This window comes from Nomascus leucogenys, unplaced genomic scaffold, assembly GCF_006542625.1.
Source record: "Nomascus leucogenys isolate Asia unplaced genomic scaffold, Asia_NLE_v1 000926F_69472_qpd_obj, whole genome shotgun sequence".
NCBI classification, from domain to species: Eukaryota; Metazoa; Chordata; class Mammalia; order Primates; family Hylobatidae; genus Nomascus; species Nomascus leucogenys.
In genome coordinates this window covers 43,862-65,119 of record NW_022095901.1, presented here as the reverse complement: position 1 = coordinate 65,119, position 21,258 = coordinate 43,862, and the positions used below count along the sequence as shown (strand labels likewise).

The window sequence follows — 21,258 nt, the reverse complement described above, 5'->3', positions numbered from 1 at the left end:
TCTTAGGAGGAAAGCATTAAGCCTTTCACCATTAGAAATAATGTTAGGGCTGCAGGCTGTTTTTAGATGTCGTTTATCAAGTTGATGAAGTCCGCTAATATTCTTATTTTTTTGAAAGTCGTTATGAATGTGTCAAGTTTTGTCACATACCTTTTCTGTATTAATATATTTGTATGATTTTCTTCTTTAGCTTGTTAATATGGAATATTACATTGATTGATGTTTTTGAATATTGAGCCAGTCTTGCATTTCTTTATAGATTTTATATACAATTGATTTTTAACTTTAACTCTATTCTTGAGTAAATTCAAATGTATACCACAAAAGGATCCCACTGTATTCCTTAGATCAGTTTATTTCCTGTTAGTTTTTTTCTTTATCTTAAAGTTATTTATACGTAGATGAACAAATATATCAACTTTTATACCAATAGTAGCAAAAGTTAGTCTAGCTTTATTGAGGATGTACATATGCTAAATATTGAGTTAGTCACTTTATTTAAATTATTTCACCAAAAACTCTGACAACACTCCTTTGAAATAGATATTAGTATTTATTATCTAAGTCTCAAGAACATTAAGTAAGTTTTGTTCAACATCACTCAGCTGCTAAGAGGCAGAGCTGATATTAAGATTAAAGTCTGCCTGAGTCTGAAGCCTGTGTTTTCTTGACATGGTTCTTTGGTGTCTTCCCTATGGGGTAGATGGATCCTTATTTCTTCTTATTGCCTCTCCCGAATTTGTACATGCTGAGGCCATGTTAACAGTGACATTGGATTTCAGAATGGAGTAGATAATTGATCACATTTTTCAACTACAACAATTTCTGACTGGTGGAATCAAAAAATCCAAATGTAGTTAAAAGATTATTACTTTGAGATAAATGTCTGTGGTTTGGATAAATAGTGGGACCATAACTGTAGTTAACTTTAGTTGTGGGCTAGATATTGCATGTAATTTGCAGGGATCATAGAACTAGAAATGATGCACTAGGAGGAAACAGAGTCTCTTCATGAAATATGTATCAGTATGACTTAGAATTGGAAAGAAAGAAAGGATCAGGAGCTGACTACAATGCAAGGCTTGGGAGTAGCCTAACAAATCTCTGGCTTCGTTTTTTAAAATGTATTTTCCTTTTTACAGGAACTTGTTCTCCAATTTCCCTTTGACCAGATTTTGTCTTGGGCAGTGTAATATAATATCATAATTTTCTGTTTGTAATAACTTATAGATACCTTAGTCCATTTGATACCGAAAGTCATACTAGACTTAAATAAACTGAGTAAAGCATATTGATGAAAATAAAATTGTGAACCTGCTGAGAATTTGCACTTTTCATATATGGTTGATGGGTTGTCATTATCACCTTTCTAGGCCTCAGTTTACTTATCTGAAAAAACAAGAATATTAGGCTAAGATGATTTCAAGACTTTCTTCAGTTTCATTCACAGTGATTCATTCAGTCGTATAATAGGGTCACACTTGTTGATTTCCTGATTTGTGAGCATTCTGCTAGTAAGCCACAAGGTGGGAAGGCTTTGTCCCTTTCTCACAGTGATTTCATAAGTGATTTAATTGTTCTATGCAATTTAGTCCAAATCCCACAAATCTGGGGGAGGTTTATTGTGGAAGGAAAAGGAATGGGGAGGAAGTTGAATGGATAGAATAAGGGTAATTTATGTAGATCTTACTTTTGACATTTTTAGATGCTATCAAGCCAATAAATGAATGTTCCCCTGTATTAGACAAGGTCAGATAAGAGATTGGCTAGTGTCTGTTCTTCAACAAGTTGATAGGTGAATTTATGGGAAAGTAGTGATGGAAATGAAAGCACCAGAGACATTTTTTCCTTCTCATTTTCCTCTAAAATGCCAGTTAATAGGCCAAGTTGACAGCTGCATGTGTCACAAAAGGTGAAATGAGCACATTCCGGAATTTGCAAGATGGTTCTATAAACTCTGCAGTGGGGAAAGGATTAAGAAGTGTGACTAGAGGCTGAACCTAGATCTTCTGCCTAAATCTATCCTGTTAATTGATGTTAATCTGGGAGAGTCTGCTCTGAAAAGCAGAAGCACATAACTTGAATGGGTAGCATCAAGAATCCAATTCTTGTTTTAGATACATAGAACTGAGTCCTCAACCTTATAGAATAGGGACAGGAGAGCAAAGACAACAAAAAGCCCTTTGTATTAAACATACTTGTCTTTGTGTAACTGAGTCTTAGAATTCTGTAGTTAACATTAATCCACTGGGTAGCTTAGAGGGCAAAAGGGTGTGTGGCTCAGTAATTTCATACTTGACTGAGTTGTTCATTCAGCAAGATACGCAACGAATAGATCAGTAGTCTTGGAATATAAATCTTTCTGCAGGTCTCTTAGAATCTTTGTTTGCAATTACTCTGTAGAGGAAATGAATTAAAATAGAATTCAAGAATGGAGAAGTGCTACAAAATTGTCAGTGTTTAAAAATGGTAACTAGTGACAAAAATAAATAAAAGCACTAGCAGTAATGTGAATGGCTTGATGTTAAGCAAATTTTGTGGTAACTATGGGATAAAAAAGAATGAAAAGGACAAGAAACAAGATTTTGAAAGATTTATGTACCCGTATGTGTACACATGTGTGAATATTTTATATGGTGGACTAGAAGAGCCTAGCCTAAGCAAATGGGCAAGTGTCTTACTATAATTTATGATTTTGATAGAGGTTTGGGAGTATTTATTTATAAAAATATTTTAAGTTTACCACTTTCAGAATTAAGAGCAGGATATTTATCTGACATGTCATTGGTAAAAGATAAAAGAATGTATAGCACAGTCTGGGTAACACAAATCAATATTTTTTTAAATCCTGGAAGAATAGAAACCACACTAGAAATCTAACTGATCAAAACAGTTGTGCCAATAAATGATTCTACCAATAAATTTATGAAATCCCCTACTAAGGAGATATTTTTTAGAAAGGAAATTTTATTAAAAAATAAATCCATAAGTTGATACATAAAAAGAGATAAACATAAGGCATAATGGACAGAAGCTACATACAAAGCTTTGGCTCAGATATGCCAACCAAATATGAATGAAAAGAGAGGTTTGGCATATTAACAATAAAATAACATTTATTGTAATGAATTATGGCATAAGGATAATTTTCGTACAGATAATTGACACATTTACTAGTGAAGAGATTAACTATCAATTATCATAACAGCAAAGTGCATGAGACAAAAATAGAACTACAAGTAGAACTCTGCAGGCACATGGTTTGGGGGAGATTTTCACAGGTTAAGTAGACAGGAACATGAAACCATATGAATAGAATAATCAAAGTCAGAATTTAAGTGTCAGTGGTGAAGGATATACAAAAATGGTCCTTTATCAGGTGAACAAATAATTCAAATTTAAAAGAAAGAAAATGTCACAGGTTTCATGTGTTCATCACTCAGTCATTACTCCGGTTTTAACCATTTAAGAATAGACCCAAGTCACAGTGTGGAGAGCAAAGCTTCAGCTGTATTATTGAGGCCCCAGGGAGCATCACTACTAAAGAACAAGGCTCCCTTCTAAAGTTAGTTGGAGAATGCCTGGGAAGTCAGTCCACAGTGGTTGCCCTCCTATTGTTTCCTTCCACGTGTAAACCTTGGACTGCCTGCAGGTCCTGAATTGGATTTGCAAATCTGCATGGCAGGTTACAGCCTGCCTAGCCAAAACTGGGTGTTGATAAATGAAAAGTTTATTATAAGGGTATCCTGACTTAACATCTGGTAGTAAGGCTCTGTGTGCCGTTCTGGGTGTGCTGAAACACAGGAAGCCAGGAGGAGGCTGACTCTTTTTAGGGATCCACAGAGTAGGCAGCAAGGCAGAGCCTGCTTTTTTTTTGAGGCGTAGGAACTCTACCAGTGGATGTCGGCCTTTCACCTTGTCTTCATTTCTGGAGGAGTGATTAAAGAGTCACCTGCGAACAAAGATAGTTTTATTTCTTCTTTTCTAATCAGTATACTTTTTATTTCCTTTTCTTCTGTGATTGCATTAGGTTGAGCTTTCAGTATGGTGTGGAAAAAAAACTGGGGATATCCTTTTTTTTTTTTTTTTTCCCCTGAGCAGGCATCTTTCAAGATGCTGGTACTTTGAAAATTCTCATCTCAGATCTTAGATTAAATTATATTGTTCTCTAAAGAGAAGGTATTTCTTAGGTCCTTTATCCAGGCAATGCAGATGCTGTATATAGGACCCTTAGTTGTTGACTGAGTGTCCTCCTGTGACTGGAGACCATGGTGGTAACTGGTTTCTCTGTGGGCTGATGCGAGTTAAGTCAGTGTGTGTATGTTTACCATTAATCTAGGATAATAAAAAACTTGTTTTGGCAGGTTATGGCTCAAGAGTTTCTTTCATTTGTGAGCAACTGTCACATATAGCAGTGAGTAGCTGAAATAAAGCTTCATTGTTGGCATAGTTGTGACAGGCAGCTGGAGCTTGCATTTTCTTGTCCCTAATTTTATCTTGTGTTACACGTGCAAAATTAAGAAAGAAAGCTATAGCATGTATTACAATTCATGTTCGTGTAGACCTGAACATGGGCTTTGGAGCCAGACCGCTTGGATTTAAATCCCCACCTCACTTCTTCCCTGTGTGATATCTCTGTGCTTCATTACCCTTTTCTGTAAAATGGGGAAATTTTGCAGGATAGTGGATTAAGTTTAGTAATACACTTGCAAAGAAGTTTGAACAGTACCTGTCACAGAAATGTTCAAATATTAGCTATGCTAATCGTTGTTATTAATAACATGAACATTTGGTCTTCTTTCAGAATTGAGCACTTCGCCAGAATCTACAGTCAAAAAATTGGCATCAAAAAGGAAGTTCTTATGAAAACCTTGTGGGGAGATTACTATATAAATATGAAGGCTAAAAAGATCATGAAGGGTGATCAGGTAATGTGGTATATGCCCCTTTTGATTGTTGGTCATGTTCTTGCCCTATGAAAACCTATACTGTAATATCTTTAATAAATGTAATTCAGCTTTAATTTATGCAGGTGAGTTCTTGAGGGATTTTTTACTGTATATAATTGGGAAAGGCTTACAAGTCTCATACACAGGTATTGTTCATACAGAGTTCTTAGTGCTTTTAACATAGTGAACAAAGAACTGCTTTTTCTTTTCTTTCTTTTCTTTTTTTTTTCAGAAGACCTAAAATCTTAGATCTTGGGCACTTGAAGACACACCTTTTGTGCCATGCATTTGTTTGTCTCTCACCATAAAGAGATGTCTCTTCTAGACATCCCTGTATGGCTCACATTGTCCTTCTAGTCTCAGCTGAGGCCTTATCTCACTGCATCCTGGTCATCATGCAGTGTAGATCGGGAGAGGTGGGTGCTCCCTGAAACCCCTTCTATAGATAGAGGTGGCGTAGGAATGCTGTCGTATACCCTCAAAGGATATTTTTCTTGGAGCTTTATGATTTTAATGTAAAAATCAGGATTTCATAAATTTATTCTCATTGAAAATCATATACATTGCTTTTGAGAAAGTACTCACAAGTATAAAGCCACAGCAAACAAAACAATCGAAGCCAGCACTGCTAGTAGATGTTTGTAATTTCTTTCATTCTTTTTACATAGATATATACATCCCTCAGTTGAGATTATGCTGTTTATACAATGTAGCTGCCTTTTTGCTTCTGTCATATCCTGAACATCTTCCCTTGCCATTAAAAGCTTTTTTATAAACAATATATTTTAAAGGGAGTGGATATAGCTAAGTGGGAAAGAGCGTGCCTTGAGAGTTGACTCTGTGTTTGAATTTTGGCGCCACCACTTACTGGCTGTATGACTTTTATCTCAGCTATTTCATCTGTAAAATTGAGATAATAGCACTTATCTCATAGGATAGTTATGATGATTATATGAAATAATTCAGTAAGCACCCTGTTATTTTATTTTGTGAGAGCACTATCATTTATGAATCATTCTCAAGATTGGAAATAGTTTTTTTCAAATGCTTTGATATTGTAAGTAGAGTTATGATAGACATCTTTGTGCATAAGTTTTATGTCTTCATGATGCTTTTTCTTAAAACCGAGCATTCTAAGCCAATGACTTTTAACTTCTTAATACTGTTGGCAGTAGTTCTTCAGAAAGGAGATATCAATTTATTAATATATCCCACCTCATGTATATGGGAGAGTATACCCCTCAAGGTGCTCTTGCTGTTAACATTTTGCATAGTTTGGTAAGAGAAATGATGGGGTTTTTTGGGTTTTCAAAATTTTCCTATCCTTGCGAACTTTTAGAAATATATTTAAGAATGCTTTATGTTTCTTCTAATGTAATTTTAGACTGAAGTCCATGGAAAGAGCCTGCATGTGCAGAGTGAAGTTTTAGCTCTTGGCTTGTGTGCTGTGTGTGTATTTGTTTGATGGCAGTCATGGTAATATGACCCACGAATGATCATATCACTTGTAAAGTCTATGGTTCCCAGAGGAAAGAACAGTGGATTATTATTGATTGTGGATTATTGGCTGTTTAGTGCATTCTTATAACTACTTTCATCTACTTTATTTTTGAATATTTTCAAGTAGAAATGAAACCTATTGATAATAAAAGCATGTCAAGAAAGAATATACAAGTGCCTATTAAATGTTCAGGAACTTAAGCCCATATATTCTTTTGTACAGGCCAAAGGAAAGAAACTTTTATTTGTACAGTTGATCCTGGAAAATATATGGAGTTTGTATGATGCTATCTTGAAAAAGTAAGACTCTTATAACATTGTTTACCTTTAGGCATCTTTAGGCAGTATAATTTGTCTGACTTTCCAGTATGATGAGTCATATTTCAGAAAGCTGAGATGTTCTGAGAAAGTGAACAGAGCTTCTACAGATGAGTTGATTACAGGGCTTGGAAGCAATTAAAGAAGTCTATGTAACCCAGCTAAAGGGTGATGTTGGAGGGACAGGATAGCAATATTTTATAGAGTGCTGAGGTGAAGAGATAAAAGGATAGAAAGAAACATTGGACCTTTGTTTATGCAAACCCAAGTTTAAAACATAGTTATTAAAGTAGAAAAGGTGCTTGATAGCTAGGATCATTAATGGGGAACTTGGGAAATAACTTGTCTGATACAAGTTTGCTTTAGTGCATTTATTTTCTAAGTTATTCCTGAGGAAAATAATGACTTGTCAGCACTTATTTGTAAGGCTGCTTTACCACTTGATATAGCTTGCTTGAGGAGATTGTGGAGAAGTACTTCCTGGGAAATCTTAAAGAAGGATTCACTTGAAAGTGTAAGAGTAGAGGTTGAGGAGGCCCCTTCTGTGGCGGCAGGATTCCCTTCAATCATTTTTAGCTTTTTTTGAAAAAGTAACACATTAGGATAAAAATATGCCGAATAATGTTGGGTTCCTTTTTCCCACTGCCTGTTTATATGTGCATATGACTTTTTCCCCCTCCAATCTTGTGTTTACTATAGGGACAAAGACAAAATTGATAAAATAGTGACTTCTTTAGGATTAAAAATTGGAGCCCAGGAGGCACGACATTCAGACCCTAAAGTTCAGATCAACGCCATTTGCAGTCAGTGGCTACCCATATCCCATGCTGTTCTTGGTATCCTTTATTCTAATGGTTTTTAATGAAATAGTTTCGATAAAGCCAGAAAAAACAATGTGTTATGGCAACCAAGAAATTCTCTGGAAATAACATTCAATCCAAAATAAGTCTTCCCTGCTTATTTAGTGTTCTACCATGAAACTGTATTAAATACTTTAATAATTAATACACTAATACTAATTTGTTTTAATATTACTAATGAACTTCTTTAGAAAGACAATTCTTTTGTGTTTGTTTAGTAATCTGTAAAAATAGAAATGTCTACACTAAGATTTAAATATAAGTAGATGATTTAGATGTTTATGTTAGATAACTGTTTCATTTCAAGGTCACCTGTAGCCAACCTGCTAAGCTCTGTTCTCATTTGTTCCATGGGCCTCAGTGTTAAAATACCTGTTATGAGGATCCTTTCTGAACTTTAAGGAGTTTGTGAACTCCCTGAAATTGTATGCATGTTTTGAGATGTGATGCATAAAGCAGTGTCGCCATATAACACATGCATTTTCTGTATGGACAGACTTTGTTATCTCCATATTTAGAGCATACAGTGAATCTTCGCCTTGGTGGGAGGCACTGGCTCAAGGTTTTGAGTACTTAACAACAAACTTCAGCTATGGTGTGTCAGAAACTTCCTAGTCCCCTTGATATTACAGCCGAGAGAGTGGAGAGACTGATGTGCACAGGATCACAAACTTTTGACTCCCTTCCACCAGAAACTCAAGCACTGAAAGCAGGTGAGGAAAGATGGACCTGTTGGAATATACCATGTCATTGACTGTCCTCCATCCAGACTGCTCTAGACCAGTTTGCTGAATGCTAGTTTGCCAAATGTCCACTTCCACAAATGAACAGTTTCACAAATGACCATTTCATCAGTTTTGCATCCCACCCTCACCCCAAAGATTTTCTTGTTACAGCCATTTTGCTCAGCCAGTAGGGTGAGACCAGCGACTTCCTGTACACATGCTCCTCATGAGAAATGAAGCTCCCATTCTGGGCTGTGTAGGTTCCATGAAATTTGTCTCTATGTATTTTCTTATCTCTAATTCTTTTCCTCCAGTTCTATTGCTTTTGTAACCCTGCCCCCAAACCACTACACTGTTGTTCTTGGCATCACTATTGACTTTTGGTTCATTAAATCTAATGGCCAGTTTTCAGTCTTCATAGGACTAGATCTGTCACTAGCAATTGACACAGTTGATCACTCCTCCTCCTTGAAATACTTTCTTCCCTTGACTTCTAGGCTTCCATTGCTTCCACTCCCGTGCTTCTGCTTTTCTTCATGTCTCCCTGGCTGCTTATCCTTAATAATCTCTTTTTGTGATTCCTCCTCATCTCCCTGGCTTTTTAACTTGGGGTGCCCCGAGCAAGGTTCAAGTCTTTGATCCTCATCTATTTTACCTGCAGTCCCTCTTTTGATAGTCTCATCCAATCTCAAGACTTCAAATGACAGCTACATACTCATAATTCCCACAATTATGTGTCTTCAGAGCATGTCTGTTTTCTGGACTCTGGACTGATATCTAGAACTCCCTCTACACTGTGTTGTCTAAGAAGCATCTCAACTGAACATATCCCAAACTGGGCTTTTTATCTTATCCCCAAGCCTGCTCACCTAGTCATTTCCATCTCAGTTAGGGGGACCTCAATCTTTTCATTTACTCAGTCCAAAAACCTTGGAGTCATCTATGGCCCTTATATTTATCTCACACTCCAACATCCAGTTCATCACCAAATCCTGTTTATTCTTCCTCTTAAATACAGAATTCAGCTATTTCCCAATGTTTTCACTTCTGCCTCCCTGGGCCAAGAAACCACCATCTCTCACCTGGTTATTTTAATTGTTTAACAGCTAGTATCCCGGCCAGGCTAGGCACAGTGGCCCATGCCTGTAATGCCAGCACTTTAGGAGGCTGAGGCCAGTGGATCATGAGGTCAAGAGCTCGAGACCATCCTGGCCAACATGGTGATACCCCGACTCTACTAAAAATACAAAAATTAGCTTGGTGTGGTGGTACGCACTTGTAGTCCCAGCTACTCAGGAGGCTGAGGCAGGAGAATCACTTGAACCTGGGAGGTGGAGGTTGCAGTGAGCCGAGATCACGCCATTGCACTCCAGCCTGGGTGACAGAGTGAGACTCTGTCTCAAAAAACAAACAAATGAACAAACAGCAACAACAACAACAACAAACAACTAGTATCCCTGCTTCTTGATTCCAGTTAGTGTTTTCTCAATATTGCAGACAAAATAGAGTGATCTTCTTAAAATATAAGTCAGGGCATGTCATTCTGTTCCTCATTCAAAGCTTCCACTGGCAAGACTTCTGATACATGTTTGATTCTTACTTCCTGTAGTTTTCTTTTTTCTTCTTTAAATTTTACTGTTGAATTCTTTGTATACAAATTATTTTAATGTGAGGTGATGGAGTTGCTTTAAAAAATTTCATTAATCAATGTTTTTTTACCTCCAATATAGGTTAAGGAAAATGTTCATATGTTAATATGAAATTGTGTTAAAATTTATGTATTTAGGGATAATTGGCATTTTAGTAGTATTGAATCTTAATTTATTTCTAAGAATTTGTTAATATCATAATACAGTATTTTTGTCCATTTTATTTTCTAACTTGTTACTGTGGGGGATTGGAAAAGCTATTGATTTTTATATATCTTGATAACAAGCTACCTTGTTGATTGTTGGCCTTTGGTAACATTCCTCAATTCTGTCTTTTCTGTACTTGACAGTGAAAAATGTATTAGTGCTTACAGTAGGTGGTTAACCTCATTGCATAGCTTTAGCTTTCGTATGAGATCCCTCACCCCATCAAATTTGCTTACTTTTCTTTCCTTATTTCTGCCAACTCTGTTTGTTCTTGCTCTGCTATTCTTTCCTAGGAATCTTACCCTTTTCTAATTAAAGTTTTTATCATAGTTGGAAAAAGTTATGGACTTCTGGTGTATTTCGATGATGCCACGTTCTAAACATTTGAATTGTTTTCCAGAAAAATCTGTTTTTTTAATAATGGGAAAAATAGTGACATTTTTACTTCCTATTTGTTTAGCTTTTATGAAATGTGGAAGTGAGGACACTGCTCCAGTTATTATATTTGTTTCCAAAATGTTTGCAGTTGATGCTAAGGCCTTGCCTCAGAATAAGCCAAGGTAAGGGAAAGGGGAAAGTTGGGCTGGGCTAGGAATATGGTATATATTTGGTGGGTTATAGTTGGGCTATGGGTAGGGGGGGACACGGATAATACTTTTTCTTCTCAACCCAGAATTCATATCAAGCCAACCGGCAGGTTAACATACAATTTGTACAGTAGTGTATCGTTTTGTGATACCTCTGTAGGAGAAAGCTGTTGAAATCAGCTCTGGGATATTGAATTGAAGTGATGTAAGTTTGAAGAGTGATGTTAGTAGTAGTAGCAACAGTTAACTTTTATTGAACATGTCAGACGAGTTCTAATCTAAGCCTGCCTTGTCTCGTCTAATTCTGTCTACCTCAGTAATTATGAATGTATGAGGATCTCTGCTTCCCTGTGTGTATTATATGTGCACGGGTGTGGTGGGTGTGGGAGAGGGATATTTCTCAAGTTTCAGAGTCTTGGGGACTCTGTCTCTTCTACATTTCCTGTTTTTTATGTGTGTTCCCCTCCTTCTGTCTCTGCTGCTTTCCCCACTAGTTTAGATTCTGATCATCTCTTATGGATATTGTTGCAGCAACCTCCTAGCAGATTCTCCTGCCCCATCTTTAGTTCCACTGATCCACTTGCCATTCTTTCTTTAGAGTGATCTTTATAAGACTCAGCTATGAAGATATGTCTCTTGCTCAAAAACCCTTAACGATTCTCACTGCCTTGAGCAGTTTTGATTCAAGTGTAAAGTGTTGGCGATGATTTCAGTGGTACTTAGGGAAATAAGTTTTAATTAGTTGTCCTATTTATTTTAATGTGTATTTGTGTGTGTTGCCTGTGTATGCCAAGTGATAAAGCTTTTACAGTGGTGAGATTTTAAAATTTTATTGAGTTAAAAATATTTGTGCATTTAAGTATTAAATAAATAATATGCAGATATAACAGAAATCATGAAAATAATATGTGAGTGACTGAAGGTCAGATCATCAGCCTGTGAAATAAACTTGACTTGTCTTAGTGGCATTTCTGACCCACCGGGACCTGACCCCAAACCATGTTTTGACTAGATTTTTGCTTCTCTAATATACTAGTGTCTGAACAAATGTCATATCTTTACTTGTGCTGTTCCTCCATCTGAGAAGGCTTCTTTTCCTCTGATAAAATTCTGTTTGTCCTTCAGGAGAAAGGTTATGTGTTGTTTTTTAGTACTTCCCTAGTGATTTGGACATAGGTGTATTCAATAATTTTTGCCCTGGGGATAACTAAAGTAATAGATGTATGAGTAAATGAAGAATGAATGAGTGAATATCCGAATGGGAGAATGAACAAGTCAGTGGATGGTTGAATGAGTGGCTAAATGAGCAAATAAATGAGTGAATAATGGAAGGAATGAATGTCTAATTATGTATCTAGGCTAGTCCCAGATAATATTTCAGTGCAACATGTAGTAACAATTTCTTGTAGTAACAAATTTAGGATATTGGATGTTCTTTGGCCATTGTGAGTATCTATGAGATTCTGGTAGAATCATAGGTAATATCAGAGAATTGGAAAACTTGCTGTTAAGATTTGAAATACATGTATTTATATCATTTAAAATTCCTACCTCTACCCATCCTTCATTTGTTGCTGATGAATAATAGTATTATTATGCCTCTACTATTAATTACATTTTCTGTGAATGTTTTTCTTAATAATTCATCATATGCTTTTCTGATTTTAGTGTATTTCTGATAGTGCAATCCATTCGATTCCATGAAGTTTTTTCACTGATTTTATTTTTGTCATTGGTTTTTAACCAGTGTATCAGGTTCAACAATTGTTATGTAATAATATAGTGTTTTCAGGTATACCTGGGTAAGGTCATCATCATTAGTTTGTTCTTTTCTATCTTCTAGCTGACTTTTTTTCATTTAAGTTTTATTTGTAAAATGTGGGGAAGTGTATCACTGAAAGTTGGTTTGATAGCATTTTCATCTCCATTGTATTAGATATACAAGCCAGGAATAGCAGAGTTTTATTTTCCTTTAGTATAGAGTACAATGTATTAGTGATATGTGCCAGGGAGAAAAGTAAGGCAGGAAACGGGATTCGGCACCCACAAACCCTAAAAAATTTTTCCCTAACTTAGTGAAGACACTGACCTTTACTCACTGCTCGACAGTGCCGCTGTGGTTGTAAATGACATGTGGGACTGTTACAGGACTTTCTCCTTTGTTCTTGTGTTCTTGCCTCTTTTCTTTGCTTCTTCAAATTCACCTTCCAACCTGACATTTAATCTTCGGTCAACATTCTCACCTCTGGTCTCCTTCATCTCAGTATTAGTGACTATTGTCCCTTCAGGCAGTAACATCAATGGTTAGTTTAACTATAGCCTAAATAACTTAACACTCACAGCTGTTTCCTCACTAGTAGGGCCCCGTTTTCTTGTAACTAAATTTCTTTGTTCTCAACAAATACTGGATACACAGTGGGTACTTTTTACACATCCTTGCTGATTACTATCTGCTTTGTTCCCCTCTACCATCATCCCCAGTGCCCACAGCAGTGCGTGGCACACAGTAGTTGTTAACTGGATGGATGGATAGATACATAGATAGACAGCAAGCATCTATACAGTTGATGCTTACTTAATGACTGTACATGCTGATTATTCCAGATCCCTTCATGAACTTAGGCAGATGAGGATTGAATCTGCAAGTTGAACAAATACACTTCTTTTTTCACTAAAACTAAAGTGAAATCACATTTATGTAAGATTATGATGTTATCTTTAATTCCTCCTGGAGGAAAGACATAACCTGGTGATAATGAGCATAGACTTTAGAGCCATACAGATCTGGATTTAAATTATGACTCCTCCATTTAATATCTGTGTGACGTTGGGTCTAGTTACTTAAGTTTTCAAAGTCTCCCTTTTCTTATTTGTAAAATAGGAATATGATATCTACTTCATTTAATTGTTGTGATAAATTATGTGCTATAATATATGTAAAGTGATTAACACAGTCTCTGGATCATCGTGATAAACCTGTTGGAAGAGACCATTTCTCTTTAGATACTAGCAGGTACCTCTGATATTTTTTCCTTCCTACTCTAATAATAAAAATGTGTTCTGCACTTATCTTTTAATTCACACTTTTCAGATATTCGTATGAGTTTTTAGCAAAAGTCTAGAAACAGGGAAAGTTGTCAAAGGATTGGTTGAAGGAACAGCTAGAGTGCTCAGCCTGGGGAAAAGAAGGGAGGTGGGGAAGGCATGAATGCAGGTGATTCAAAGGAAAGGGGAGGGAAGTAGGTTTGTTAGATGCTGCTCCAGAGGAGAGAATTGTGGCCATGGCTAGAAATTGTGAGGAAGCAGAGTTCATTCTGTATTTGAAAGTTCTGACATTTAGAGCTTCCTATAATGAGGAGCTTGTCTCTTGCAGTGGTAATGTGGCCCCCTAGTGCCAGCAATTTTGAATGCCTAATGAGACACCTGACCAAGCCAGGCTCAAGGATTGTTTTTCATATTTTTGTATTCTATTGCACAGCCCAGTGACCTGCAGCAGAGTGGGTGTGAGTGGAAAGGCCTACTCTTGGAACTAAACTCATTGATTTTGAGGGACGGGTGCTAAGGAAGGCAGAAGTAGTGTCTAGTCCTGGATACTAGGACTAGAGAAGTCTTGTCCAGCAGGCAGATATCTGAAGAGTATAGCAGTGGACAGTCAATGATTTAAGCAGTCACCTTCCAGGTTAGCTTACATGAAATAGAAAGGTAGAAGGAGTTAGGCCACTTTGCATCAGGAGCCCTAAGGGTCTGTGGCCATTTGCAAGACAAGTAGGCAGAATGGCTACCTGCATGGCTTCCAGTGCTTACGGAGAGAGGAGGGGAATGTGGCATGGCAAGGTGGGAAATGAAGGTTATCAGTTAGGTGTGAAGTCTGAGATTGGGAAATAAAGCAGGAATCATAATATCAAAGTTGAGGGACAACACGGGAGAGAGGCACAAAGTGTTGGGACCAGGAAGAGTTGTCCAGCTTCCAGAGCTGGAGCATAAAGCTTGGACCAGAGGAGTGCCTGAGTGCTTTGATGCTCAGTCCTGGAGTATATGGCTAAAGATGCTGTTATTCTATCAGCCTTTGGACAGGGATTGGTCTTGTTCGTGTGTTGGGGTTGAGCATGCAGGTAGATTCATAAGGACCCCCCTACATGGGAAGGGAGCCAAGTCCTAGGAAACAGTCTACCTGCCTGGTTTCTACCTTCCAAACCCAAACTCCCAAACAGAATTTGTGTTCGACTTAGTGCTCCCCTTTTGTCAACACGTTTTTAGTATTAAAACTCTAAATACCTTCTCTGTGTCCTGACAGACATGAGGGTAATTCTTTAGGAAAAAGCTTAATTACCTTCCCCACCCCCTGTCATTCTCACCTCCAGGGAAAACCACACATACGCACCCACACACTGCCTTTTCTATGATGGTACTTCTTAGGTCTAATACAGTGGCTGATATTTCAGTTTGACCTTCCCGTCCTGATGAATTGCCAGTACTCATCATGACCTTGAACCCTTCCTCTTGAACCCCAGTTAGTGAGGCCTTATGCTTGTTTCCCTGCCAGAGTTGTTCCAAACCCCGATATCTGTCACTGTTTCCCTTCCTTCTTCCTGTTCTTTGCCTTTTCCAGAAGGAATATAGGTATCGGAGAAAGGTTCCATGCTGTTGTACATTGCTCCAGATGGGGACTTGGGCTCTTGCATGTCAGTTCATAAGCTCGGAATAGTTGGGACACAGCATTATTAGAGAGAGGCTGATAGGCCCTCTCCTATTGCTACAGACAGGGAGAGGACTTGGAGAAAACTGCCTGGAATGGAGCTGGGACCAATCTTCATCTTACCCAGCCATGTCAATACTTGCTGTTTCCCTACTTGGATAAACTGAGAGATGATAACATATTTGTGATATCCTGTAGGCCTCTCACTCAAGAAGAAATTGCTTAGAGACATGAGCGTGCAAGACAAAGGCATGCAGAGAAGCTTGCAGCAGCGCAGGGACAGGCACCCTTGGAGCCCACCCAAGATGGGAGTGCCCTTGAAACATGTCCAAAAGGAGAGGAGCCAAGAGGTATAGCTTTCCTAAGTAGGCTCTGTTGCAAAGTGTTTGCCTTTTTGCTTAACTTGGGACACTCATCCTTTAGTTCTTGAGCTTTTTAAGCTTTAATCATATTTTTATCAATATTCTTTCCATTCTTGGTGTTTTGTTTTCTTTTTTTTCTGTAACTGGACCAAACATATCATATTCACTCCTCCTTCTGTGTTTCCAGACAGTTCTTGAATTAAGAGGGCATTCTTGGCACTAATTATCTTTTTGTTTCTGTCAGGTGACGAGCAGCAGGTGGAAAGGATGACCCCTAAACCTGTGCTCCAGGAAGAAAACAACCAAGAGTCTTTTATTGCATTTGCTCGGGTGTTCAGTGGTGTGGCTCGAAGAGGAAAGAAAATTTTTGTCTTGGGGCCCAAATACAGTCCTCTTGAGTTTTTACAAAGGGTAAGAATTGAAAGTAAAATATTTATGTATTGTTTCTCGAGGGTCTGATATCTTTTCACATTTTGTTGGGACTGGTGATTATCTTATTGGTAGATTTAGTTTGTCTCTGGAAAGGCACATTTGAATGACTGTGTATCTCCTTTTGTGTTGCTTTGATAACACTTGTCATGTATGTCTCAATTAGTAGCATTTAGGAAACCAAATCAATATGTGGACCAAATTTTCAGGCCTTATTTAATTATAAGGCTTTTCTCTTCTAGGCAAGAATCACCTTGTGGTTAGAGAAAAGAACTGATAAGAGCAGATGTCATGCTGGAGCCAGGGCAATGGCTGATCTTTGCGAAATAGGAAGATCCAAAAACTAGCTGGCTCAGATCAAAGGTGTGGGCAGTGAGCAGGGGATAGGCAGGCTTGCATGGCACACAGACCCTGAGTCTGGTCAGGAGGGTCTGTAAGTAGGTGAGCAGGCAGCATCTAAAAATGCCTGAGCCAAGGGACAAAACAGAGATCACAGGCTAGAGATGTCTCAGAACATTTTTGGAAGTAAGCAAGATATATACATTGTAATTATATCATAATTAAATAATAGAGGTAATAGGATGAAGACAGTACCAGAGGTCCAAGTAGCCAGTCTGTATCAGCACAAAGCAGTAAGCTAGGAAATTGTCAGCTGGCACCGTGGAGCATCATGAGCACAAAAACACATGCTCCTCTCTGTGCAGGAAGCAGCCTGTCTGTAGGTAAAGCAGGGAAGCTGTGATACTTGGCTACAAGTGAGAGAGAAGGAGGTAGCGTTGAAGTAAGTCTGTGCCATCAGTTTTTCTTTGCCTTGAATGCTTGTTCCATGAGTGTTAGCAGTTTAATCCTTGGAGAGTGCAGTGCTGCGTGGCAGTGAAGCAGTCCTTGTTGAGCTATGGCATGTTCTAATTTAGCAAGAAAGATCACAGCACTTGGTGTGTATAGGGTTATATTTTATGGGAGTCTGAAAGTGATACAATATGTATAAAAACTCATCTATGATTATCTTGGCTTGGACATAATTGATAGTTTGCTGTTTATCAGGAAGGGTCAGGTATCAGTTAATTTTTTTCTTTTTCATGAAAGTAAATGAGCAAGAAATTATTTAGTGAAACATTGATTTATTTGGCATTACAAATTCCATAAACAGTCCAATTTATCTCTGCATAATGTGTCTGCTACAGGTTGAAATCAGTTGCTTATGTGTCTCATGTCTGAAGCAGGAATGATACAATACATTGACAGTTCAAATGGCTTCTTATTTCAGTAATCAGAGCACCATAAAACCTAATTCCAACTGCTTAAAAAAAAAACCTGCAATATTTCAGACCTACCCTCAAAGTAACCTCTACCCAGAATTTGTGTTCATCCTTTGTGTTAGTTTTCTGTTACTGCATATTACAGATTACAACAAATGTAGCAGCTTGAAACATTACACATTTTGTCATCTCACAGTTTCTATGAGTTAAAAAACCAGACATGGCTTAGCCGCATCTTCTCCTTAGCGTCTCACAAAGCCACAGTCAGAATGTTGGCCAGGGTGCGTTCTCATCTGGAGGACTGACTGATGAAGAACCTGCTTCCAAGCTCACTAAAGGTTGTTGTCAGAATTCATATATTTGCACCTGTAGTACTGAGAGTCCCAGATTTTTTCTGGCCATTGGCTGCCCTCAGCTCCTAGAGGCCACCTACAGTTTCTTGTCATGTGGACCTTCCCAGCTTGGAGGCTTACTTCATCAAGCCATATAAGAGAGTAGAAGGAGTCTCCTAGCAAGACAGAGTCCTGTCTGATTGTATAGAATCACAGTGTGACGTCTCATCACCTTTGCCGTATTCTGTTTGTTAGAAGAAGCAAGTCACAGGTCCCACTCACACTCGGGAAGGAGGTTTCTAAACAAAGGTGTCAACACCAGGAAGCAGGCATCATGAGAGGGGCACCTTTAGTCTGTCTGCCACATCCTTCTCTTGCTTTTCTTTACAGTTTTACGACCTGTGTATGTATTTCTAAAGAATATTGTCACATTTGCATGCTTTTGAAACTTTGTATAAATGGAATTTTACTGTAGTTATTCTACAACTTGCCTTTTTTTTTTTTTTTTTTTTTTTTTGAGACAGAGTCTCGCTGTCACCCAGGCTGGAGTGCAATGGCATGGTCTTGGCTCACTGCAGTCTCCGCCCCCCCGGGGTTCACGCCATTCTCCTGCCTCAGCCTCCCAAGTAGCTGCAACTACAGGCGCCCTCCACCTCGCCCGGCTAATTTTTTGTATTTTTTTAGTAGAGACGTGGTTTCACTGTGTTAGCCAGGATGGTCTCGATCTCCTGACCTCGTGATCTGCCCGCCTCGGCCTCACAAAATGCTGGGATTACAGGTGTGAGCCACCGCGCCCGGCCCAACTTGCCTTTTTTTAACTTAACATTGTGAGATTAACCTATGTTAATGCCTACTCCCATAGCTCGTTTATTGTTCAGTGTGGCATAGGATTCCTTTACTTAAATGTACATTTTATTTATACAATAATTATATTTTATTTTATATTATTATTTAATAATCTTTGTATATGTTGTATCAGCCATTTTTTCTCTTCATAGCATTAGGGCAGCACCCCAGGCATATGAGCACCAAAGATAGGTTGGTTGGTTAATTGAAATGCTTTCTGGATACTTGCATTTATATGGTGGATATATTTCTGAAGACTTCACACAATGCAAAATTTGAATCATTTGAGACAATATTTCCATAAGAATAAATATGATGTACGGGGAGCTAATAAATCTAATGTACTTGTACTTGCATATTTTTGCTGTAAATGTACTCTGTCCTCTCATTAGTGTTCCTAATATATCACAGCATGCTCTTCCATATGAACAATATAGCATATAATAGCAGTTTGGCCTTTTTTTGGCCTTTTTATCACATCTAACTGCCCTTCCAAAGTTATTTTTATGTGTTACTTGGCACTAGCACCAGCCCTTGTTGAATACTTGAAGAACATTATAAATAAGAGTAAAACAACTTTAAAGTATAATAGTAATAATGAGTGTTCAAATAATAGCACAGTAGTCACCAGAACTGGTGTATGACATGGTTCACATAAATAACCAGGGGCTGTGGAGATCAGCTAAAGTGACAATACCAGGTCATAACAGAATTTATGTTACTTAGCCATAAAGCTTATGATTAAATGGGAATCTAGATAATTTTTTAGTATTTGAGAAGTTTCAGTATTTCAAATTTTATTCATAAAGTGAGACATATTTTATCACACCATTTCAAATGTTCATATTTCAGGTTTACATGAAATGTTGCTATACCATATCTTACTGATGAATAAAAATAACTTTACAAATACCAATTAATGCTTCCAAATGCCTCCTAACTTGTCTTCACTCATTTTTCTTTGCCCAGGTACCATTAGGCTTCTCAGCTCCACCAGATGGCCTTCCCCAAGTCCCCCACATGGCATACTGTGCTCTGGAAAACCTGTATCTTCTGATGGGAAGAGAACTGGAATATCTAGAGGAGGTACCTCCAGGAAATGTGCTAGGTAGGGTGATGCTGTTTATTATATCCTTACTGCATTCTAGCAGATTATCTAACATGTCACTGAAAATTTAGCGAAATTTTTGAAGGGAATAACTTTATCCTTTAGACTGATAGTTTTTTTTTTTTCTGGTATCTTTAACTTAGTGCATTTGAGTAACTAACAGGAGATCAGTTACTTGCTGTGAATTATAGTAGCTCTGTTTTAAAAATGTATTGCTTAAGTAATTTGTAAGTGCTCTAGCCTAAGCTGGAGTTCCATTTATTTCAGAGTGAGAGGGGAAATTCCTGCTCACATAAAGTCAATCTAGATGACTAAGGCATTTCTGGTTCTACAGATTAGATTCTAAATTGTTGGAAACTATTCTGACGTAAAGATCTATTTAAACTCATTGCTTTTTTCCCATGCTTTTATCCTTTGAGTATTGCTTTGCTAAGATTAGTTGATTGTCAGTTTATATCTGTAAATATTATTCTTCATCTCCTTAATGTTATCACTTGTTTGACTTCTGCGCCTCATTTGCAGAATTCACTTTTTGAGTTTCTTAGTGCAACCTTAAAGACTCAGGTTAAGAAATTTCTCTAGCATCCAGAGTATAGTATAGAATACTGTATCCTGTTGTACTGTTAGATTCTGAACCCTTAGGGTCATTGTCAGCTATAGAGCTATTTATTGAGTGATTGCTTGGTTTGGGAATTCTCCGCTTTTTAGAAAAAGGTTTAACTTTTTTAAAAAAGGTCTAGTCTCTTGGTGCAGAATAGCTAATGGTTTGTCTGGATTTGAATCCAAGAAATTTGCCAAAGCATGTTGCCATTCACCTACAGAGATACATTCTTTTCTTTATTTAATTTTTTAGCATGAAATTTGTAGAATGCTTAGCTTCTCATCAGTGTTACCTATTTTCTTCCATCCCTTTGGAAAATGCCATTTAACCTTAACAATTGATATACCTTATTAAGCTGCCACAGTCAACTTTATCAGAAAGGACATTGGAAGAATGGAAAATACCCTACTTTTACTCATAAGCCTTCCTTGAGATTACTGTATTGCTCAGATTAAATGGAATATGAAGTATAAGATCTCCAGCATGATGCTCAAGGGAAAGAAAAGGTATTCTGCTGTGTGAATGTTTTTTATACGATCTTCTCTAATTAAGGCCTGGTGTTGTGTTGTTTCCCTCGTAGAGGATGAGAATGAGGAATGCATTAGTTTCTGGTTTTCTTTTTTCTTTCTGTTGCTGAATTTCTAGATGCTGTCCAGGACTGAGGTTAAGTGGTGTATAAGGAGAGAAACCATTTCTCTCTCTTCTGCTCCCAAGCAGCCTCAGCTCTGCCATATGGTACAGGGAGACAAACTTAGTGTAAGCTAAAATATTTCATTTATTCTTGGAGAAGAGATATACCTTGACTTCTTTTATTGATCTTTTAAAAAAGT

The 21,258-nt window shown here is 37.6% G+C and overlaps 1 pseudogene; it reads left to right on the top strand.

Moving 5' to 3' along the window:
• Nucleotides 1–4,804: 4,804 nt before the first annotated feature.
• LOC105739881 lies at nt 4,805–19,827 on the top strand (annotated as a pseudogene).
• The last annotated feature ends 1,431 nt before the right edge of the window (nt 19,828–21,258 follow it).